Source organism: Suricata suricatta, chromosome 12 (genome assembly GCF_006229205.1).
Source record: "Suricata suricatta isolate VVHF042 chromosome 12, meerkat_22Aug2017_6uvM2_HiC, whole genome shotgun sequence".
NCBI classification, from domain to species: domain Eukaryota; kingdom Metazoa; phylum Chordata; class Mammalia; order Carnivora; family Herpestidae; genus Suricata; species Suricata suricatta.
In genome coordinates, this window is record NC_043711.1 from 91,177,970 (window position 1) to 91,202,677 (window position 24,708).

The window sequence follows — 24,708 nt, forward strand, 5'->3', positions numbered from 1 at the left end:
GATTATGGCTGCACAGGCTTCTGTTTGGAAGTACTTTGATTTATTTAACCTTTCTCTCATGGATCAATATTTAGATTATTTCTAATCTTTTACTGCAATGAGTGCCTGTTTCATGTTTTTGAAAGTATGCCTTTACAATAAATTCCTAAAAGTGAATTTGCCAAGGCAGGGGATGTGTGGCTTTTTAAGTTGATCGCCAAATGATACTATACCAGTGTGTGACTATATCGGCAGAGGATGCGAATGCCTGTTTTTGAACACCACTGTGTTAGACTTTTTGATCCTCTCCAATAGTAGATGAAAAACAGAAGATTAACTAAGATTGAATACTCTTCATATATCCAGAGCCATATGTATCTCTATTTCTGTAAATTCCCTATTCCTATTCTGAGCTTATTTCCCCCTTAGGTTGTTGGTCTTTATCTTATCAGTTTGTAGAAACTCTTCATAGATTAAGGAAATAGCTTGTTCATGCTGTGAAATACAATTTTTCCCACTTTGACTTATGATTTTTACTTTGCTGATCATGATTTTTGCCATGCAGAATATTTTTATTTATCCATAGTAAAATTTATCAGTTTTTTTTTTTAATGACTTCTGGGTTTTATTTCATATTTGGAAAGACCTTCCCCATTGTGAGACTATAAAATGTTGTGCCATGTCTTTTTCTAGTACTTATATGGTTTGATATTTTTGCATTTAAATCTATAGATCCATCAGAAGTTATTTTTTGTGTGAGGTGTAAGACTCTGGTTATTAACCTTACCTTTCTTACGTAGATGGAGAGATGAATTTGGACTCTGGGAGAGAGAGATCTGATAGAGTCTTGATATCAGAAGTGGCTGTTTCCTGATGTCATGAAAGGCACAGCTTCATTTCATTTATAAGCTCTCTAAATTGTGATATAGCATGAAATACAGTGAATTCTAGTCATTATTTTTATGATTGTTGCTTCCAAGGGCTTTCCTTTCTGATTGTGTTTGCCTGGTCCCAAACCCATCTCATCCAGTGATTTTTTTTTTTTTTTTTTAATTTTCTGTAACTCTCCATCCATGTATTACTTTATAAGACACATTGTGAGCACAGGACGAAACACACCTTCTTGATCATGATTTCACATTCCTGTCATTGTTCCAATATCAACATAGAAACCTTTGAAACCTTTGAATTCAGTTCAAATTTATCAATGGAAATAAAGAGAATAGAAATCATTTTTCTTCGTTAGGTCTTGTGGTCCCTATAAATACTACTGTGCTGCTTGGTCTTTGATGGATGATATTAACTTTGAGGCACTTAGGAGAATATATTACATCATTTAAAAATGAAACGGCTCACCACTCTGAAGCCACAGTTTTCATGTTCCCTGTGTGTGTGTGTGTGTGTGTGTGTGTGTGTGTGTGTGTGTGTTTCTATTTATCTGCCTTTACTTATTAGGTGCCTTCTATTTTGCCAGACATTGTGCTAGGGTGGTCGGGGCTATGGAGATGAGTAAAATACTTTATCCATCAAGTAAGGGAGAGAGAAATATCACAGATAATCATTATGTACTGTGCTGGGTTCTCTGATAGAGGTGCTTTTTCATGTTTATTCATTTATTTTGAGAGAAGTGAGTGAGCATGAGCTAGGGAGAGGGGCAGAAAAAGAGGGAGAGAGAATCCCAAGCAGGCTCCTATGCTGTCAGCCAGAGCCTGACATGGGACTCAGTCTCAGGGACCGTGAGATCATGACCAGAGCCAAAGTCGGACACTTAATCCACTAAGAGGTGCTTATTGGTAGCCTGTGTCTGCGTTCTTAGCAGCAAAGGATGAAGTCCACTCTAGCTGGTTTAAGCAGAAAGATAGTTTACATAGTCCCCAGGAAGTTGATCGATCTGGGTTTGAATGTTACACAGCTGGAAACGACTCAAACAGAGACAGTGTTTCCATAAAAAATGCCCAACCACACTAAAGGAGATTGTTCAGGGAAAACACCACTGCTTCCTTGACTCACTTCAGCACAAATGGCATTAGATATTGGACATTAGAAACTCTGCTCCAGAGCAGCCCTGTGACATGAGCTCATAATTTCATGTAAGGTCTCCAGTACAGTTAGATGCAGTTAGGCAATTAATGATCTTTACATTCCTCATGTGTCCCTCGGTCTAGAGCAACAACTACTGAGCTTGAAATAGCTTCGCCTTCAATATGCACTTTTCTTCAGATGACTCTAGGTGATTATCTTAAAAACACTTCATTTTATGCTATCAATGACCAGCGTGCCATCATCTAGTGCAAGAATCGGCAAATTATGGCCTGCCACTTGTTTTGGTAAATGCAGTGTTCCTGTAATGCACCTTAGTCCCCTGTTTGCACATTGTCTGCAGTTGCTAAAGAGTTGAACAGTTGTAACAGGAGTTACTTGCTGTGGAAGTTCCTTATCAGTTACTTGTTCAGAGATACTCTGCGTCACGGGGTCCTGAGGGACTGGGACTCCGTGCTCCGACATTCATAATGGGCCTCGTGTAGCTTCCGGAGTTACACGATGTTCTCCTCAGGGTTCCTTTCGGACATTCCAGCCCCTTCCGTCAAAAGCCTCAGGTGGAATGCAGGCGTTTACTCATAAGCGCAGCATTCAGCACTGCCAGCTGGTCTTCACTGCCTCCGCCGAGGGGCTCTACTTATATAATTATTTTACTTGATTGTTTTGTCTTTTGCTCTGTTGCGTGCCTCTTTTAGCCCTCAGCTTTAGACGATGGGATCTCCAGCTCAGAGAGGATTCTCTTGATAGGAGTCCAGTACTCTCTGCCATGACATGGAGATAATTTGGGGATGTGGCCGGAAACTTGTGGATGCTGACAAGTGCTTGAGAGCTCTGTCTTTCCTGGAAGTTAAGCCAAATTAAATCAGGATAATCCTTGTTGATATTTGCGTATATGGAGTTAGTAGATGGGTGCACAAGAATTACAGGGACCATGATTCAGGCGTAACTTTGTTCTCTTTTGAGCCCAGACAGTATATTTAGTCCACACTGAAGTCTTCTATTAGTAGCCTGGCTCTCCTGTGAAGGGATTCACAGGATGGAGATGTCCTCATTGTAAGGTCTGATAGATGGAGGCAGAGGCGAGAGGAAAGACAGAGACCCAGTTATGGAGCCAAGAAGGCCTTTATTGGAGTCTGCAATTCCCTGGCGAGGTTCCGTGACTCTGGAGCGGGCAGTCAGGGAAGTCGTGCCTGGTACGGGAGGGCAAGGTGTTTTATGGGTGCAGGAGTTCCGGATTTGATCTCAGGTGGGCAGATAGCCACGTAGGGGCATCTTTGGACGGTGGCAGGATTCGATTGGCTGTTCGCTTCGGTGGGGAGGGGGATGCTGGAATTCCATGGTGAGGCTTTCCAGTTTGAGACAGTCCAGATTGAGAGTGGGGGTCGTCGGTCCTGGTGGCGCCTGGATCTGTTATCTGGCCTGCAATAAAATGGCCGCTGGTGCTTTCCAGGTGGCTCGGGTCCTCCCAGGTCTGCAGGTGGGGGTTGTCCGTGCTCGCAGCTCCGTTGCCTCCCTATGGCAACTCTTACACTCATGTTACTGCCCTCACCTGATTTTCTTCTTTCAAATTCACACTGTTGAGCTTTTCGGTCCGCTTCCTCCAGTTCCCCTAACAGAGGCAGCCGGTCTACTTTTGTTTATTTTCCAGTTTGTTGCTGTTTAAATTAATCTTCAAGCACATCATCTTTCTTTTTGTTTTCCTTATTGGGAGTTTTTAAAACTTCAACATAAGTATCTACAGAGGCTTCTTATCTCTGGTTCCACAGCCTCAGTTCTCTCCGAGGGGGAGGGAAGAGTCCCTTTTTATCTTTCGCAAGCCTGGTCTCAAAGACTGCTCTGCTTTAGGCCTGGAATTTTTTCCTGGCTAAGAATTTCCATCTGTGGACACCATAGCCTCTTTGCCATTCTTTAATAAATAGTCTCTGTTTATTATAAATTATGGCATTGGTGCGTATTAGTTTGAAGTTACCTTTAGTTCTGTGGACTAATAGCCTTGTTTTGATCTAATCTTTCATTGTACTCAAATCTACTGGATGCCCGATTACGATCCACCGGCCAGGAGCAATGTGATCAGTCATGGGAAGTGAGAAGAAAACCCTGGGGTCCTTTCTCTGTGATTTTCTCATCAAATGTCTGGAAGGAAGCCTCTGGCTGAGGAGCTCAGAGGCTGCCCAGGGCACTTACCACAGGATCCTGCCCCCTTCTCTCTCTTCTCCATTTTGCTTTTTAAAAGTCCTCCTTGGGGCACCTGGGTGGCTCAGTCGGTTAAGCTTCCAGCTTCCCGCTTCGGCTCAAGTCATGATTGTGGGTTCGAGCCCCGCATCTGTCTCTGTGCTGACCGCTAGCTCAGAGCCTGGAGCCTACTTTGGATTCTGTGTCTCCCTCTCTCCCTGACCCTCCCCTGCTCGCACTGTCTCTCTCTGTCTCTCAACAATAAATAAAACAAATTTAAAAAATTTAAATAAATAAAAGTCCTCATTTTTTTTCTCTTATTTTCCCTTTCTTTACTTGGTATGTATTGCCCATAGGAACTTAAAATATAACTTTTTATATGTTTTCTCTTTATAGAATATTATATTTTTATTTAAGAAGAATGCTTTGCCAAAAACATTTGAAATGCCAACAAACTGAAAGAAGAAAATAAAAATTATCGACAGCATTACTGATTGATACATCAATTCTTTTTTTATACAAAATACTATTTTCCCTTTTACAAACATGAGCACCTATTATATACACCTTAACATTAAAATGTGACTATTTTTCTCATGTTCATTAGATAGCCTTTTATAGCATCACATTGTGATTGCATAATAATCCATCCTATAGATGTACCAAAATGTATTTTGCCACTCTCTAATTGTGAACTTTTAGGATTGTTTTCAGTTTCTCAGTCTTCAGGACACTGGTAAAATCAGCAGCCTGAGTCCAGCCTTTGCACACATCCCATAATGATCTCTTCAGGATAAATTCTTAGAAATGAGATGACCTGGTCAAAGGACATGCCCGCGCGTGTGTATTTTGCAAAAGAGAAAAAGCATGACTTGGGGAGGGGCAGGGAGAGAAGGAGAGAGAGAAAATCCCAAGCAGCCTCTACCCTGTTAGCAGAGCCCCATGCAGGGCTCTAACCCACGAACCATGAGATCCTGACCTGAGCTGAAGTTGAACACTTAGTTGACTGAGCCACCAGGCATCCCTGTACATATGTATTTTAATCAGTAAACTTTATTTTTTAAGTTTATTTATTTTGAGAGAATGAGAGAGCAGGGAAGAGGCAGAAAGAGAGAGTGAAAGAATCCACACTCGGCATGGAGCCCTATGCGGAGCTTGAACTCAGGAACTCTGGGAGGTCATGACCTGAGCCAAAATCAAGAGTCAGAGGCTTAACTGACTGAGCCACCCAGGTGCCCCAGTAAACTGTATTTTTTAGACCAGTTTTAGGTTCATGCAAAATGGAACAGAAAGTACCGAGAGTTCTCGTGCACCCTCATGCATGTAGGATTTTAAGGACTTGAGTCTGTGTTATCAAGTTGCCTTCCTTTTAGGATTGTTGTACCACTTTCTATTCTTAACTTATATTTTCCCTTTTCTCCACAACACCAGGTGTTATCATTCAAAAGAAATCATTGATAAGGTACATTTAAAGCAGAATACCTACTCCAGTCATCTTAAGAGTCATTTATTTTCTTCTGAAATTTATACTTATGTTATTCATCCCATTACTATATTTTATGGTTGGTGGTGGCAGAGTTCCACCAACCTTTGTTCCTTTGCCTTAACAAAAATTAGAAAAGTAATTCCTTTTATTTATTGATTTTATTATTTTTTTAATGTTTATTTTTGAGAGAGAGTGCAGGCAGGCAGGGGAGGGGCAGAACGAAGGGGAGAGATGATCCCAAGCAGGCTCTGTGCTGAAAGCAGTGAGCCCGAGAGGCAGCTTGAACTCACAAACCACAAGATCATGACCTGGAGCAAAGTCAGATGCTTGACCGACACCCAATGCCCGATATTATTATTATTTTTTTTTGAGAGAGAGAGAGAGAAAGAGAGTATGAGCAGGGGAGAGGGGCAGGGGGGGGATTTTAGAATCTTTAGCAGGCTCCACGCTCAGCATGGAGTCCGATGCAGGACTCGATACCAGAACCCTGAGATCATGACCCAAGCCAAAATCCAGACTCAGACCACTTAACAGACTGAGCCACCCTGGTGCCCCAGAAGAGTGATACATGTACACAAAAAATAAACAGGTAGTCCAGAAAGTTACAAAGAAGAAGAAAAAAAAACTCCCTCCTCACCCACCCAGGCTTTCTCGGGAAAGCCACTTGGTTTTTACTTTAATGGTTTTTAGCAATTGTGATGTTTCCCTCCAAAATTACAAATAAGATCTATATACACGCACATAAGTATTTTTTCTTTGTGCTTTTAGACTATTAACTTTGAAAAGTAGCTCTGTATTCCTAAATGACAGTTGTCTTTAAAAGCTCTGGTGCTTAGCTCCTCTCACTTGATTGTGCTTCTTATTTATAAGACCTCAGAAAACTTCCCATGCTGGCTTGTTTTTAATTCAGGCGTGTATTTGCATATTTGCTAGGGTGATGGCAAATATGCCATCATGTGAGGTGTTTGGGGAGGCAAGTTGTTTTTTATTAAATATATGTAATCCATCATGTTAGTTAAATATCTAATAATTATTTGTTAAATATATGTAATCCATCATGATAGTTAAAATGGCAGTCAGCCTTAATCCACTCACTTTGTACCTCTTAACTCTCCTCTGTAAAAGAGGAAGAAATTGGCACCCCAGCACTACACTCTACCTCCTGTTCTTCCCTCTACCTCCTACATTCAGATGAGATGCTATTATTTTCTTCATTTTATAAGTGAGATACAGAATTAAGAGAGGTTAAGGGATTTGCCCAAGGTCACGTAGCTCATAAATGGGGGAGGGAGCCAGGATTTTCTCTCAGGAGCATCTGCTTTTTACTGGTGCTGCGGTGACATCCCCTCTCCACTCTCTCCCTCAAGGCTATTCCCTCCCCTGCTTTTCCTGTTTCTGTTGCTGCTATTGTTTGGGTTTTTTTTCCCCTGTGAGTTTAGGGAAAGGTAGGCCGATCTGTATTTGACTTTGGCTGAAGGATTTACAAGCTGTAAATTACCAAATCACTGTGCCCTTGAATCCACATTTACAACAAGATGCTTTGCGGAAGAAATGAGACTACCTGTGTGAAAGTTCCTATGTGACGCAGACATCAGGCATGATTCATTTCAGAGCTCAGTAAGTACTTGTTGATCTAACCATGCAAACCAGCAGTGTGGGTTGTGGGCTTCTCCTAGCATAGGTGAGTTTTTTGGAACAATCTTTTAGTTTGTTAATTCCTTTTTCTTAAAGTGGCATTTAAAAAAAATCCATGGCTACTTATTGTTTATTAAAGAAAAGAGCTCTCTTCTTTTGGAGATGTTTTTGTGCAGACACAGAGGGAAATCAAAGTGCACAGAAAAGCAGGCTGGCTATTTAAAGTGGCTCCAATGTCTTGGCCTCTTATTGCCTTCCTCCACTTGTGCTCCATACTCTCATCACTCACTTCCATCTGTTGTTGCATTTGTAGTTAGTAAGACCCGGGGCCAAAAAGGAAGTTGAGGGGTGAGGTTACCCTGAAGCATACGGTCTGACTTATCCGACCCTATTGTAGTGGTCTGTTTTCTTTCCTTCCCTCAGTTTACAATAACTCGGTGAGTACAGGGATCACATTGCATCTGTGTTTATACCTTCAGAATTTGGTGTATTAGGTCTCCAACAAATGCTTATAAATGAATGAATGCCAGCAGTGTTCTTAAACTGCAAGGTACCCATTGGGGACAACAAGCTACATCTGTTGCAGTTTCCCTACAGTGAGAGTCCTGGAGATGGCTTCCCCCCAGGTTCCACGGACCTCTTGAAATTGTGTGCATTCAAAGATAATGCATTTTCTAAAGAGCAGCTTCTTACTTTTCATCACATTCTCAAAGGAATTTGTGATCTAAAATGAGCTGGTAACATCACACAAATTGTGAAAAGCTTTTCAGTGGTGTGGAAGCGTAATTTGTTTTTGTGCCCACACACATATCAACTTGTTTCTTGATCCCTCTTGATAAATAAACCATGTGTAACCCTGATGTGTTAGCTCTCTAAGATCTAGATAAGGTCAGCTTGATCCCTTGTTTCTTGCCCTGTAAAAGTCCAAAGTTTCCCCAAGATTCTGCAGATTCCTTGGGGGTGAAGGTGTGGCTTCTGTCCTCTGGGTCATCTCTGCCTCCTCTTCCTCTGTTTTCTCAACATGTCAGTTTCAGAATTGAAAGTCAATTTCTTCCTGGTTTCTGACAGGAACACAGAATACACTCACAAAAAGCATTTGTAAATGTTATCAGCTTTGCTGGTAATTTGGGAGCCCCAGAAAGGCATCACATGGCAGAAGAATCCCAACCTCTGGCATCTCCCTGCCTCCTTGTTCCTTCCCTTTTGTCACAGATTTCCCCCTGGGACTTCAGTTCTTCTTTCTTTATTGTGTACAGCTACTTGGCAACCTTCAGCTTTTATTTCTGTTACTTTTGCATGGCTGAACTCAAAAAGGTGACCAGTAGCCAAGAGGGCCTCCCATTTGACAGCTTTTGTCTTTGGAAAACAGATGTGGCTATGATTCTTTTTTTCCCTTTCTGTATCTATATTTTAACATCTTTTAAAATTTCTTGAATCCATCTTAAATTCCGTACGTTCGTGTTCTTATGAAGAATCTCCCTGACTTCACTGCAAATGTAGGCCTTTGCAAATGGGGTAGGACCTATAAGCACGCTGAAGATCTTGTTCTTACATAGAACCAAAGAGGAGGGACATTTTTATTTTGAGATCTATAAAACTAGTTTCCCTCACTGTGCCATAAACTGAGTTTCCTTCTCCAAGTTTTTTAACCGTTTCTTCATCTTTTTTTTAAAAAGGTAGTAATATATTTGACGACTGTGACATCAGTATGAATTTTACAAAAATTAGAACAGTGTGGGAAGTACACAATTAGTTCGTGAAATCCCTCCCCCACCATAATCCTGTTCAGAGGTGGCCTCTGGTAACATTTTGATATATATCCTTTTAGAGATTTAAATGCGTATAGCAACAACGATAAAACGGTGACTACGAGCCAAGTACTGTAAAGCTTTGTCTCATTAAATTTTTACAGTGTCTCTGAATGGGGACCCCTGTTTACCAGACGGTAAATTTGAGGCTGATAGCTAACTGATAACTTGCCTAAACATATTTCCAATATTTGCCTCTGGAAGCAGTCTACAGTAAATAAAGCTGTAACTAGCTATTGCTCTTGTCTGGTTATGTCCACAGGATAAATTCCCAAAACTATACTGCTTGAGAAAGTGTGCACATTGAAACTTTTGGTTCATTTTGAGAGCGGTGGTGAGGATCCTGGGCTTCATGGCCATACATGCCAATGTTCGCCACTTGCTGGCCACTCACTAGACTTAAACTGTGCCTCAGTTTGCTCATCTGTAAAATGGGATAATACCAGAAACCTCACATGGCTTGTGAGGATTAAATGAGATGATGTGTATAACATCCCTGACTAGTGTCCACGACATAGGAAGAGCAGTGCATTAGACACACTGGGTCCTTCCTCATATAAAGCTAACACTTCAGTGCGGGAGGGGGGAGTCACAGTGAAGGTGAACAGTACACAAATTAATGAACAAGAAAAATAGCATGCCATGCACACTTCTAAAAGAAAGTGATGTGATAGGTAGATGGGCAGTTACCTTAGGTTGGGTGGTTGAGTGGTTGGGAAAGTCCTCAAGAGGACATTTTAGCTAAAGTCTGAATGTTGAGGATATTCTTTCAATTCCTAGAATTAGAATTGTGGGATCAGAATTACATGCATTAAAGTCTTCGGTCATATATTGACCAAATATTACCAATTGACCAGCAGAAATTTTCTAAAATAGTTTACATTCCCTCTGTGTGTAAACATGTTTCTTTCCTTCACCCTTACCAGCACTTTTCTCCTGAATTTAAAAAGTGGGGTTAATATAAAGATTATCTTGAAGACCTTCCTATTTGTCTTCTAATGAGTTTCGTTAGCAGGGGGCAAAAATAAGAAAACAAGTTAGTCCTTTGGAGGGAGCCCTTAATTGTCCGACATCACCCCTTACACTGTAAACCTTTCTGCTCCCTCACTGCCCTTATCCTGTATGCCAGTCCCTGCGAGCATTGTGTGACAGGAATGGAAGACGCCAGCACGTTAGCCGGCATGCATAGCAACAGCCGCGTTTCCCCTTGGGAATTAAGCAGTGCCTGGCTCAGGGGAGGTGGCTGATCAAGCACTGCCTTTGCTATAAAAACAAGGCAGCTTTTAGAGGTGGGCTGGTTTTTCCAAACAAATGTGTTGGCAAGGCTATAATAACCTTCTGTGCGTTACAACTGCGCGGAGGGCTCTGCACATCTTTCTGTTCCAGCCCCGCCCCCTCCCGAGTGGCACGCGCTGGGGCCAGGGGCACTGTGAGCACCACCACTGCGGCTGCCCCAGAGTGGTGCGTAGTATCTCTTTTGTTTGTTTGGAATGTGTGTGTGGTTACATGTTGTTTGTGGGTCTGTTCTGTCAAGCCTTTTATCCTAAAGCTGTGTCATAAGAAACATTCTCTTTGCAGGTCTTGAGTGGGGCTCAGCATCACTACAGTGATACAGTGCATGTTCAGTTACAGAGCTCAGTCAGATAGTGTTTTAATTTCAGTCATATTTTTCTAGAATACACATGTATTAGCATTTAATCTCTGATTCAAGCCTTAAAGAAAATGGCATTATGTAGTTTAAGCTGATAGCAAATGGACTAAAAGTTGCTTGTTCTTAAAATGTGATTTCTTTTTTATGGTCTTGATCTTTTTAAACTCAGCAACTTAAATAAACATCCTGAGGGCAAAATGTGTGAGTGAAGGGGCCCGGGGGTGGTGTGCAGAGGGAATGTGTTTGATTAAATTGTCCAGGAGCAAAGCGCCGCTTACTTGAAGCCCAGGGATTTGTCATCCAAATGTGTGCACATTGCTGGTACTATAAATAGTTTGAACCTGAGTAAACAGCTTCTTCCCCCGAGCTACCGATTGGCCATCGTTCAGATGCCAGAACCGCCAGGGACAGCATCTCAAACCAAGAGCATGGCACTCTTGCCCACATCTTAGCCTGCTTCTTCGCCAGGTAGAGCCATCAGCCACCCAGGGCTTGAGATGACAGAGGGCACACAGTTAAGCCCTTTAGTTGCCCACTTTGGGCTTCCACCCTGACCCAGCCTGTGGTTACAGCTTTATAAACGTGCCTCCGCTCTCGAGTAGCACAAGCTGAGGCTCCGGCAGCTATAAAAAGCCCTGGAACCACATGGCCGTTGAGTAGACTTAGGAGACACAGACATTTTCTCTTTCAGGGCTGAAGCATGCATGGCGCGTTCCTTTCTTTTGGAGCCAAGAAGCGTGGCACTGGCTGTCAGAACCGCTGCAGGCCGCCCATGCCAGCAGCTGACGTGCCATGTGCCAGGGAGGCAGGCTGTTGACATTTTAAGAACCCCTTTGAGGACTCAAGTAAAATGCTGACATTAGAGCAACTGAGGACATTCCATGGTTTATTAACTATATTTCCTTTGGAAAAAATAAGTCTCTTTTAAAATTCCTGCTTCATCTGCATTCATTTACAGTGACTGTGTGTCAGATGCCTCTGAGGAGGTTATGAATAACATTTTGTTGTTGAGGGGACCAGATGATAGGAATGGTAGAAAAGTAGTGACTCAGGATCAGGAAACCTGGATTCTTGGGCAAGTTACTTAACTTTTCTTGGCTTTAGTTTTTCCATCTGTCAAGTATAGGTAGTTCTGTCTCTCCTGCTTTGTGGATTGGGTGACAAAATGGAGGTAATAATACTCTCTGGACTGTATCAAACTAGTGGACTATAAAGGAGAGGCAGGGTAGTAGAAAGAATCTCACAGGCCTAGCCTTCTACTTTGTAACCTCAAGCAAATGGCTAATGTCTCTCAACCTTAATCTTATCATCTGTAAAATGGGAAGATTAATATCTGCTTTGCAAAAGTGTTATAAGGATTAGAAATAACCTATATAAAGCACTGACAGATGGTAGATAGTTATTAAGCTGCAGTAATAATAATTACTATATTTAATGTGGAGATACTCACTCTGGTTATGCAGGATTCTTTACCTGGAGAAACAGATTCAGTGTGTAGATGTTGAGATTAGCAAAAGGGCCGGCTAAAAGCTGATGGCAGTAACTGATAAAAAAAAATAGATAACGTTTTTTAAAAGTCAACATAATTTTTTTTAAAAAGCTGTGAGTCTGGAGAGGTATCCCTTTCCTGCTTGCCCCTCACTGGACGCAGCCTCTTCTGCCTTTAGCTCTTCTTTGGTGGGTCCCTTCATTTCTCTAATAACAGTAACCTATTTCCACTTGTTTTTTCAAAATAATTTTTGTTTTTGTCAAAATGGCATATGCAGATAGATTCTTTTTAAGATCAAATATCATTATTTGTTATTGAAACAACAAATAATGTTTCAATAAATGATACTGAAAACCGCTGCCTCCTGCCCCCACCGCTCATCCCCTGCCTCCTGCCCGGCTCCAAAGAGCACACATTTTGGATCCTGTTCGCTGTTCGTTCTACTGTTACTCGCTTATATCCAAATGATGTGCTTATACAGCTGTCTCTGTGTAAACATCCTCTTACTGTGGAAATCTGCAAACACATATTCAACACTAGAGTAATATAATAAGTTGTCCTGTGCCACCCATTACCCAGCTCCAAGAATCATGACCTGTCATGTTTCTTCTATGCCTTTAGCCGCTTTTCCTCTTGCCACTGGGTAATTTTGTATATGTGCTGCGGAAGCAAGCACAGGATAATTTTGGAATAAATTTTAGACATCATGTTATTTCATCAGTAGCTACTTCAGCATATATCTCTAAGAGAACAAGGATTGCTTTGTTAAAAACGTAACTACCTCACCCTTATCACACATAAAATAATTAATAATCCCTATTACTAGCAAAGATCTCTGATTAACTCCTAGGTATTTTTTTTTATTCAAATCAGATGCCAGCAAGGACCACACACTACCATACTGCTTTTTTTTTTTAAATTTTTTTTACTGTTTTTATTTATTTTAGAGAGAGAGAGAGCATGAGCAGGGGAGGGTCAGAAAGAGAGGTAGACACAGAATCTAAAGACAGGCTCCAGGCTCTGAGCTAGCTGTCAGCACAGAGCCTGATGCAGGGCTCGAACCCACGAACTGTGAGATCATGACCTGAGCCGAAGTCGGACGCTTAACCAACTGAGCCACCCAGGTGCCCCCATACTGCTTTTTTACAAGCACCGCAGCCCCCCTTACGCTTCTCCTTTACCTTTTTCTCCCAGTATCACAGGTTTTGGGTTAAGTCAGTATTCGGTGTTTTACAGCATTATGGCATCATAAATATTGTTTACTGCTGAGCCAATAACGTTCTGGTTATTTTTCCTTTCTGTATGACTTTTCCTGGACGTAACAACAGCTGCATCTTTAATATGCTCAGTTTTCCTCGTTTCTTACTGCAGAGTCTTCCCATACTCTCCCATAGACTCTCAGTATGATGTTCACAAACCTGTCGCTCTGTTTTCCCACCCCCGTCAGACTGACACTCTTCCAGGCCTGCAGGTCAGCCGAGGTCCGCAGCTGCCCTCAGCCTCATCCTTGGCATTCCTTCCACCTTTCTTGTTAGACCCCTGCTTTCAACTCCTTCCTTACAGCTTAAACCCTCCTTTAGGTGAAGGGTATTCTCCAGGGGTTGACTGAGAAAACCGGGCATGTCTCAAAAACGTCTGTTATTTTGTCTGGCTGAGGATAAATTCTAGATTCCAAATCCTTTTCCTTTAGAACTTCTCCCTTTGAAAGCATTGCTCTATTGTCTTCCAGCAGCCAGTATTTCTCGGAAGAAGTCTGATGCCAATCTGATTCTTTTCTTTTGAGAGGCTCCCTAGGAACATGGAGGATCTTTTCCCTTCTGGATTCTGCAGGGTTGGGAGAATGCATGTGGGCATGGCAGGTTCTTTCCTTCTCCTCAGCTCTCATGGAGTTTTCAGTTCTTAAGGATGCAGCCTTCCTTTCAGCCCTGGGAAAGTTTCCTCATGATTTCTTAGATGATTTCCTATTGTACTGTTCTTTGTATTCTTTCTCTGGAATTCCTACTTAGTCTAATGTTGAACTTCCTGGATTGTTGTTCTAGATCATAATGCTTTTTTATCCTGTAAACGTTTTCCCCCATACTGTATTTTGAAAGATTTCCTTTTCATGTTTTCCAGGTTTTCTACTGAATTGTTCATTTCAGTTTTCATATTATTAATTTCTAAGAGTCCATTTTTGTCAGCTTATTTTATGTTTTGTGGACATAGTATCTTCAGAATGTCTTTGAAGACTTAAAATTTTTTTAATGTTTTATTTATTTTTGATACAGAGAGAGACAGAGCATGGGGGGGGGGCGGGCAGAGAGAGAAAGAGACACAGAACTGGAAGCAGGCTCCAGGCTCTGGGCTAGCTGTCAGCACAGAGCCCGACGCGGGGCTCGAACCCACGAGCGTGAGATCTGACCTGAGCCGAAGTCGGAGGCTTAACCGACTGAGCCACCCAGGCACCCCAAGACTTAAAATTTTTTGAAAGTTTTCACTTGGCTGAATTTTCTTTCCGATAAGAGTCCATTTTCTCTTTATTTTAGTTTCTGTCCTTCTGTTGGTTTTCCTTAAATGCCTTGTGATGCGGGCTTTTTGTTTGTTTTTTTAGGCTAATTGTAAGCAATAATAAAAAGCCTCCTTTTGGGAGTTAGGCCTTCATTTCCTCTGGAACTGGTTGTCCGTTTGCTGCTTAGGCCTCACCCCTGCCTGGGAAGCTGCCAGAAGCTCTGTGGACCACACTGAAGGGTACACTTTGCTTTAGGGCACCTGACCAGCAGTTAGACTGTGGGACTCTCAAAGGTCAGGAGAAGGATGCCCAGTCTCCTACAAGAGAGGGGATATCCTGTGAACCTACCCATGTTTTTTTTAGGTGCATGGTCTCTGGGATCAGGCTTCCCTTCTCCTGGCATCCCTCCATTAGGCACACTGGCTGCATGAGCAGCAGTCCAAGGGGGCCCAGGAGGTGGACCCTAACATCAGACCTTGTAGAGAATGGAGCCGGGTGTACTCCAAAACCAAAAAAATATCAAACATTTCTTTGTCATCTTTTATGGGACTGACTCCTCTCAGCTCCCAAATGTCTTAAGTGCCTGATTTTACTTTATTTTTTAATTTTTTTTTTAAGTTTACTTATTTTGAGAGAGGGAGAGAGCGTGCGTGTGAGCAAGGGAGGGGCAGAGAGCGGGAACCCCAAGCAGGCTCTGCTGTCTGCGCACAGAGCCCAACATGGGGCTCAAACTCGTGAACCTCAAGATCATGCCCTAAGCCAAAATCAAGAGTCAGACACTTAACTGACCGAGCCACCTGGGCACCCCTTAAATGTCTGATTTTAAAACGTTAATCTGAATGTAGGTATGGTTCTTTTTGAAAAGTTCATATGCCAGGAAGTTAACTGGCAGTTTCTATGTGGTAGGACGATGGAAGATTTTCCTCCCTTTTTTTCTGCTCTTCCATATTTCCTATATTTTACAGTAAGCAATTATAATTGGAAAGAAAACTAATTATTTTGTAATTGTCTCAATCAGTATGCTTTTCAATAATGTCTAGAAAAAAAACGGGGACCTTGTAACTGTGTGGCATAGTGAGTGAGAGTCTGAAATGACATGACTGCTGAAACCTGCTGTTGATAGGGTGAAAGCTAATTGCATTTTGCAGCAGCTGTTTGGACTGGAAGGTCAGTACCCGTGGCCAGGACTTATCATCCACTCCTTTCCACAGGTCCCAGTCAGTCACCAGCTGAACAAGTTACCTGACTGATCCGAGTCCAGAATGTCCTCATCTGTCAAGGGGAGATAATACCTACCTCATAGGATCTTCACAGGGGTTAAATGAGATAATTTATATAGAGTAATTAGAATATTATCTGGCATATGGTAAATATCCATTAAAAGTTTTTATTATTTACAGATATTCTCATTTTAGGAAGAATCTGATAATATGTGCAAAATGTTCATAAATTAAACACAGATCTTTTCCATAAGAAACTCAGATTCTAGCAGCATAAGATCTACCCAGGAATAAATATGCCTCAGAGAGGAAAATAAGCATAAGTTTCTAAAGAGAGAAACAGATAAAGTACTAAGGAAATTCAGAGGGAGAGACCCCTTCCAGACTGGGGGCAAGGAGTAGGAATCAGGGGCAGCTTTGTGGCAGAGGGGCTGTCCATGCCCTTTGGATCAGCTCTGCGCTCAGAAGCAGCTAGAGTTTCCAGAAACCACTGGCCTTGAAGCATTGCTAGCTTTCCTGCAGGGAGACCCTTTCAGAGGCAGTGGAGTAAGGACTGGAGACTACAGGCCTGGCCCCAGGCAGCCCTGGCCAGGAGCCCAGGCTCCGTCACATATTCCAGTGAGCCTGGCTCGTAGGTCAGCCTCTGCGGCATCGGTCTCCACAGCTGTAAGATTAGGGGATATCAAATACCTCCTGCACCTGTTAATTGTCAGAGTAACATAAGGCGGTGTCTGTAGAGTTCTGGGCACAGAGTGTGGCCCCCAGTCCACAGAGAATGTCTGCCATTGCCAGTCAGAAGACAGAATGAGTGTGCTGGTGGTGCCCTGTGTCCTCTTCATGGATTCTGTCACAGATGTACAGGTTTCAGTCTGCCAGGCGAGTGTTACAAAATATATGTGGTCAAAGAAAACTGTATCTTTGTCTTTGTGAACGGGCTCCTTACTATTATTTTTGTTCAGATAACAAAACCTGCTTCAAAGCATTGAGAGTAATTTCAGTAAACCAATCTGTCCAGGGCCCAGCTCATTTTCTGACGCCCCCTTGGGCTTCTGGAATAAAGGCCTGGCCAGACAATGGCCCCAGCCTCTGCCTCCTGTCCCTCCTCCAAGCTGAGTGTTCCTGCTGAGAACACACCTGACAACTCTAGGTGGGCTTTTGTTCCTTATTCATCCTGAGAATGAATTCTAGAGAATTCTAGAGAAATAATGGGTCGTTCTTCTGGCTTCCCAACATTCAGTCACTGTTACATCATCCTCAGAGTAGAGAGGATGGTGACACTGAGTCAGAATTAGAAAATAATGCCTTTACTTTAGGATGTCACAGCTTATTTTTGCAAGTTTTTTTTTTCCAAGTAGTTTTGAGTGTGTAGTTCGTGCCAGGCACTTAATCCACACAAGAACCTTCTATTATTATTCTTCCTTTACACAGAAGGTGACTTTCCCAAAGTCATGTATTGCTGGTACATTTAGGGACAAGAAGGAAACCCAGATCTCTCTACTGTTCTCCATGAATTAAAAGGCTAGAGTGCTTTTCATTCTACTCTAGCCCCCCACAAGCTTGTGGGAAAGCCTCAGGTTGGCACAGTCCCTCCTAACATATAGTCTGTTTGCTTAGTCCTTCCCGATTACAGCGTCAAAGCTTTCTGAGAACTAATTAAAATTTTTGTTAAGTCACAAACTCCCACAGCCTTACGCCCACGTATAAATAGCTTTCTTCTTTCCCAAAAGAACTGTAATCCCAACTTCCCATCCAAGTAAGTTTAAGACAAATCAGATCTGGGGAAAGGCCACTGAAGCCCAGACTTCCTTCAGGTCACACACTATTTTGGTAGCAAAGCTAGTGAATACCCCTCTTATTTAATGGCCTGCTGTGTTTCCTTTAGGCAGTAGATTGACTACCTCCCCTCTCCTCTGGCCTGGCTGAAAACTCTCCCTCCTACCCCTTCCCTATTTGTTTTAACAAGTTAGCTCATTTTTCTAAGTAGCAATGATCCTGTTTAGAAATAAGGGCCATGCTCGGAGAAGTGACCATTTTGAGAAGTAGCCTTGGCATGTGTGTGGCACCCATACTGGCCTAAGTAGGAGTTAAAGACTCAAGTTTCCAAATCTCACCCTTTAATCTTGAGCTGCGTGATCTTGAGCATGTCACTTGACTTTCTGTTTCATTTTTCCTACCCAGCAAAAGCAGACTAAGAATTCAGCCCTTGGGTACTAACCTCCTAAAATGAGAATCAGATGAGATTACAGACAACAACAAAGCTGCCTCAATCAGCCTTTAGTACGTGCAGATACTTTCAGTTCCCGTGCACACGCTCTTTCTCACCATCCTAACGGGGAGGCCCTGGTGTCCCATTTTACAGTTAAAAAAAAAAAGTTCAGAGCCGTTAAGTCCCACAGGACTCAGATCCACATCTCTCGCTCCCCCACGGATGCCCGTCAGCAGTATACATGTGACGCTGCTTCCCTTTGTAGCCAGAAGCACAGGGCTTTCTTGTCTTCCCCTTCAAGCGCTCTGCAAATGCAAGATATTGTTAGGTCTGTCCCAATCCTAATCCCCGTCCATGTTAATCCCTAAGGATGGAGCTTCTTTATCTTATCTAGTAGTTTATGCTGCCTCTTTCCATGTCCCTCAGGCCTTGTTCAGTGAATTCTTTGGGATCTTCTCCCAGAGAAACAGTTCAGCTGCACCACAAGGGAGGTTGAAGGAGCCAGGCTGAGCCTGGCAACTTGGGCATTGACCTCTGACCTGTCAAGGCTTCTTCCCTCCCTCAAGCCTATTGTCAGTAGGCTTTCGTTAAAATTCTTCATGTTGGATTGTTGATAAGCTCCTCAGTTACTGAATTTCGGAAGTGGAAGGGCCCAAAGCCATCCTGAGGTCCAAGAAAAGAGGTGACTCGCTTGAGGCTGTTCTTTGAGTTAGGAGTATGATTGAGACCAGAAGCCAGTTCTCCAGAGCAACAGACCAGAGCTCCTGGCGAGCCCTGCACTTGGGCACATGTCCTCTCCCCTTAGTGAGAAACATGTATACTGTGCCCAGCATGTACCCAGGAAACTTGGAAGAGAAGTTAACTTGGAAAATGGCATAGGATGAAGTGGGGGTGGGATCAAAGGGGGATGCAGATCTCTACCCTAGCAAGTGTATTACACACCGAAGAAGTGAATTGAAACACAGCAAAGCAAACCAGATCACCCTCAGTCAGCAGTGACCACGAGGCAAAGGGACTTAGGCCAGGAGCCCTGGCCCAGTGAGTGGATAGGAAGCCTTTTGTCACTAAGGCCGCACTGTTGAAAATTGAAGGAAGGATGTTAGGCAAATGTGACGGCCTGGGATACAGTTATAGCCCTCCCCTTCCCCCGCCCAGCTCATTGTCCAGAGGAAATGGATCTCCCCTGTGGACGGAGAGGTGGAAACAGAAAACAGAGCGAGGCAGCTGAGTGGTTGACATCATCAGGCTGAGCGTTGGGTTACAACAAATGGGGACTTACTTGGCCTGAGATGTGGGAAACACCCACCAAAACCTCAAAGTGCATTTCATTTAGAGACACTGAAAGAGGGAGGGAGAGAGAAAGAGAGCGCTCAAGAGAGAGCAAGAAAGAATCCAGACTGCTCTGCTCGCCTGGTCTGCTAATCTTGTTAACCTTCAGGAGGGAAGCAGTTTGAATCCTGGTTTCTTAAATCCTCCCCCCACTTGTGACTGAAGAGCCCTGGACTTTGGAGAAACTCCGCGCTCTTGTAAGTAGCACTTTCTTCTCCACTGCCCCCGCTCCCAGGGAAAGCAGAGCTTGGAGGCAGAGCTCTCTGGAGAGCTGGGCTTGCTTTAAAGCCTGTTGGCCACAGAAGTGTCTATTTTTATATTATGATATATTATTGCTCTGAAAATTATGACTGTGTCTGAAACTGCCTGAGGCTAGAGTCTGACCTCAAGCTTCCCAGATCAGCTCCATTCAAACGCTGTTTGACTTTTTTACCCCAAGAATGCTGACACATCGGCTGGAGTTTTAAAAGCAGCTCCTTGCCCTAAAGATAGGTAAAGAAGTTAAGTGTTCCCTGAGGCATTAGTGTTTGTAAAACCTTTAGTTTTTTCTATGATTACTTAGGTGGTACAACTGATTTTACACATTCCAGAGAGAAATGTCTCTGGAAGTGAAAATTCCCTGTAGTCCTCCCCTCTCAAATAGAAGATTGCTTTCCTAAATGTTAGCTCAGAGATGGTGGGGTTTCATGTAGTGAGCTTATCACATATGCCCCAATGCTGCAGTAGTTCCGTGGTCTCCAGGATGGAAAAAAGCGTCAGAAAACTTTAGCTTCGTGGTCTTTTTATTGCTTCCTTTTTAAAATTTGCTGTTGATGACTAGAAAGTAAACAGAACAAATGGGTAAGTAAGCACTTGGACATTGTATTTGTTGGGGTTTGTTTGTAGGATTTTAAACCGGGCAAGGGTGGCTCAGTTGGTTACATGGCTGACTTCGGCTCAGGTCATGATCTTGAGGTCCATGGGTTCGAGCCCTGCATTTATCTACCTCTGTGCTGATGGCTCAGAGCCTGGAGCCTGCCTCTGATTCTGTGTCTCCCTCTCTCTCTGCCCCTCCCCTGCTTGTACTTGCTCGCTCTCTCTCTCAAAAATAAACATTAAAAAAAAGACCCGGGCAAGCCACTCTCTACAGAGGAGGAGGGGGCTCACCAGCGGGCACCTGAACTGAGGGTTCTCCAGTGGTTTGAGGTCCGTGACTTGCAGCTGCTCGTGTGACCCACGTCCCCTGCTAGCAGGTAAACGTAGTTGGGAAAGTTAAAGGGGAAAGACTTCAGCTTTAAGAAACAAAGGGCCACCCAAGGAAATTTTGTGGTCCTGAACAAGTGTTCTACACTTTCTGTGCTCCAATTTCCTCTTTTATACCTAATAAAGGGACAAAACTAGATGAGTGGCCTTGGTTTTCAGTATCCCAGAATGGCTAAAGCCGGCTATAAGGACAATTAAAGAGGACATAAAACAGGAAACAGTAAGTTGCTTCTGAGTTTTTTAGTTTTGTTAGGTTTGATGAAGAAAGAGAAAGTCTCAGTGTGGTGTACGTGTGTGCGTGCACACTCCCGATTGGGAGGCAAGAGAAACAAGAATTAACACTATCTAGCATCTCCTAAGTGCTCAACCCCATGTTGTGCTCAGTCTTGTCCTTATTCTCTTATCTCCACTCTGTGTTCCCATCCTATCCTGAACTCCTTCCTCGTGTTCACCTGAACTGTGCTTACACAGCTACTGGCATAACTTCCATTCACGTGTCTCCCCTAGACCATGTGCCCTCTCTCAGGAGTCTGTCTCTTCTGTTACCATAACCCCATCACCAGGTAGAAAGCCTGGCACATGGGTCCAGAGAGACACAGCATACTCAATTTTAACGTAGAGACCACCATTCTAGACCCCTAGCTTGGCCCAACAGAGGGAGAAAAGGAAGGAAACATCTCTCTCTGTTGCCCTTCCACCTTCATGTCCCCAGCCCTGGCCTCTCCAGCTGCAGGAAAGATGGCCAGAGCCGAAGTGCAAAGAAAAGCAGATGATGTGAAATCTTGGTTTCTGAGTTTCTAGGGTTCCAGCTATTGGCAACTTAAGGGATTTTTATCTTTAAGCCTATCAGAGACTCTAACCCTCGAAAGATGCTGTATTTAAAAACTGCCTGAGGGGCGCCTGGGGGCACAGTCTATTGAGCACCTGACTCTTGATTTCAGCTCAGGTCATGATTCCAGGGTCTTGTGATCAAGCCCTGCATGGGGCTCTGTGCTGAGCGTGGAGCCTGCTTAAAATTCTCTCTCTCCTCTGCGCCTCTACCCCTGCTCACACACTCTTTCTCTTTCTAAAAAACAAATAAGCAAACAAAATAACAATTGCTTGAATTAAGATCATGGTTACCAGGAGGGTTCTCAAAGCCCCTTGGAGTATCCGAGAGTTTCAGTCTTCTCCAGCAGATCAACCCTTGAAAGTGCTCCATTGCTGCCATGGAACCACCCCTGGTGGTGGGCAGTGGGCCTCTGCCTCTGCCTCAGCCCAGTTCTCCAAGATCTCCAGATCTTGGCTAATTTAAACACAGGTCCTTCTTCCTAAGATGGTGGTGAGGAGGTGATATTTCTGGAAGGAAAGTACCTGGTTTTCGTTATTTTTGTTTGGATTTTAATACCTTTAGCAGGTGTGTTTTCCAGTTGATTACCATCTGTTATTTGCTTGCCTGTCTGTCACCATCTCTAGTCTCCTGCCTACCCCTTGTCCCCTGTGGGCATTTGCATTTTCGATCGCAGGACACCTGGTTGGTGTCCACAATCCTTGTCACATTAGACTGTCCTGGGTGCAGTGAGGAGTTGGGGGTGGGGTAGCAGGTACTCACCACCTCCTCCTGGAGACATCACCTCGTAGAGCCTCTTTTCTGTAAAGTGGGGGGATCACAGTTACTCTTACCTCCAGGGGTACCATGGAGATGAAACAGGATAAGGCTCATCGCTGTCTTAGTCAGCACAGAAATGCTTGGGATTAGCTACTTTACAGTTTCCAGAAAGAGACTGTGAGCCAGTGTACACAGACCCTGGCCCCCTGAGTCATAGGATGGCATCTGTATGAGGGATGTGAGGGCATCCCTGAACTTGTCAGCGCTGAAGCCCCTGCGATGGGCCCCGGAGCTGCCGTGCTGGCTCTTCCCACCGCGGCGCAGCACTGTTTCCTGCCACCCGGTCAGGTGCTCTTCTCCTGGGACCAGAGGATGCTGGCCCACTACTTAAGGAAGAAGCTGGTGGCAGATGTTACTTTCTGAGTGTGACAAGGAGCTGAGTTCACCCAATTAACTCTGCTGAGTGTTTTCACAAGGGGCCAGAAGTGATTCTGAAGTGGAGACAGACGTGGAAAATCTAAAGTTCTTGGAAACAAGTCATTAATCATGACCCAAGGTTGAGCTCACTACCTCCTGGAAATCTTTCAGAAAGGCTTTATGAAAACTATGCATGGCTCCTTAAAAGAGTGGTTCCTTTGGAAGCTGCTGTCAGCTCTGATGCTGAGTGATTCTAAATTGCAGATTAAAATGCATCCGTTTTATTAGAGGAAGCCAGCATTTCCTAACTTGACTTAAAAGAAGTCTCTTTAATCTTCCAAGAAATTATTGCTCTTCGGCATGGCTTTTCCGAAATGAATAATGGGCCTTCAGGGCAGTAAAGGAATGAAGTATTGTTAGCTGATGGGTTCTTATTATGTCCCAGGGACCTAGGTCAGTCATTATGTTTAGTGCTTTATAGGTGTGGTCTCTGCCATTCAGTAAATTACACTGAGGGCAGACAGGTACCAAGCATGAGGATGGAGGGTGGGGGGCTGCTGAGGAGAGCGAGCCGGTGGCCTTGTGAAGTTCTCAGGGTGTCACGGAAGACAGGCAGGTGAACAGTTGCAGTGACTCAGCATCTGGCGGATAGGGGTCCCGATCTCCAGCTGGCTGATTACCCCCAGAGCTTTGCCAGCTTTAGGGAGAAATGCGAGCTGCGCCCTGCTGAAGCTTTCACTCCTGGAACCTATCCAAGGCTTCACTTGAAAGACAGGACCTCTTCCTCACAAATTGCAGGGGCTCTGCCTTGGATCATCCTACATCTGCAATCCCAAGTTTAGTTAGGAGACATAAGGACGGGTGATTTTGCAGTCTAAGATCACCACTGGATTTTCTGCTGGTTTGTTTTTATAACATTTATTTTAGCGGGTTTTTTTTTTTTTCAGACTATGAAATTAGAACATGTTCATGGAAGGGAAGGAAAGCTAGATAGTACAGAAAAACACTTAAATCTTCACCCAGTGGTTTCACATCTTTGATTTTTTAATAAGGCATGGCCAGGTCAAAGGGCATGAACTTTGTTAGATCTCTTATCCACATTCCAGTTTGGCACCAGAAAGTTTCTGCGAGTGTAAGAAACTCCCCTTTAGCAGTCCGCGCTCCTCCTGGCCTCGCCTCCCACCCGCTCACCCACACGCTACCACTGCTTTTCAGGTTTCACTTGTCGTTTTCTGGGCAGAGTCTCTGCATATCTCACAGATCCTCATGCCCTGGGCTGCGTTCCCCTGGGTAGAAGAAACCATTGTGTGTAGTTGGTTAGAGACTGCAGCCTTCCTTTGTACCTTCCTATGCATGTGCAAGAATTCACCCTCCGTTCGGACCCTTTGTGTGTTAGGCATTCTGCAAGGCACCATGGGGAATGCCAAGGTAAACAAGATCTCTAAGTAGCTTGCGGCCTGATAGGAAGAAAAGACTCCAGTAACTCTAACACAAGTCATAACTCTAACCCATGTCATTATGCACCCCAAGAGAGACACAGTGCTGTGGAAAGTCTGAGAAAGGAGAGACAGGGTGCTATTTGAGTCGAGCCTTCAGTTCACTTTAATACTGTTTTCATGTATTCAGTTAATTAATATTTATTGAGCACCTAATTATCTTCCAGGCACTGGGCAAGGTGATAGGTGGACAGTGTTTTATGAAACAGGCATGGTCCTTCACATGAAGCTTACAAGGATGTGTAGTGGTTTTATGAAATGAGTAAACAGGAGTGCAGTCAGGGCAGGCTTGCTTGAAGAGCCAGTGTTAACTGAGATGAGGTGTCCCTTAGGCCAAGAGCTAAGGCACGAGGCGGGGAGGAAGGGTGTTGTGGGAGAGAGTAACCTAGATAGGGAAATGTACAGATGTACAAGGGCCCAAGGCAAGAGAGCTGGGGGATATTGGAGAGACTGAAAGGAAGC

General features: G+C 43.7%; 1 protein-coding gene across 4 annotated transcripts in view; it reads left to right on the top strand.

The window, feature by feature from the left end:
• PKIG (cAMP-dependent protein kinase inhibitor gamma) overlaps positions 1-24,708 on the top strand; it is a 99,013-nt gene that overhangs the window by 47,795 nt on the left and 26,510 nt on the right. Inside the window, exon 1 of one of the 4 annotated variants that reach the window (XM_029918472.1) lies at positions 10,502-10,581. The exons of 2 other annotated variants lie outside the window; for them this stretch is intronic. The gene's annotated coding sequence lies outside the window, so the exon portion shown is untranslated. Of the gene's footprint in view, positions 1-10,501; positions 10,582-19,505; positions 19,701-24,708 lie in introns of those variants that run through there. One more of the 4 variants, XM_029918470.1, reaches the window with a different exon arrangement.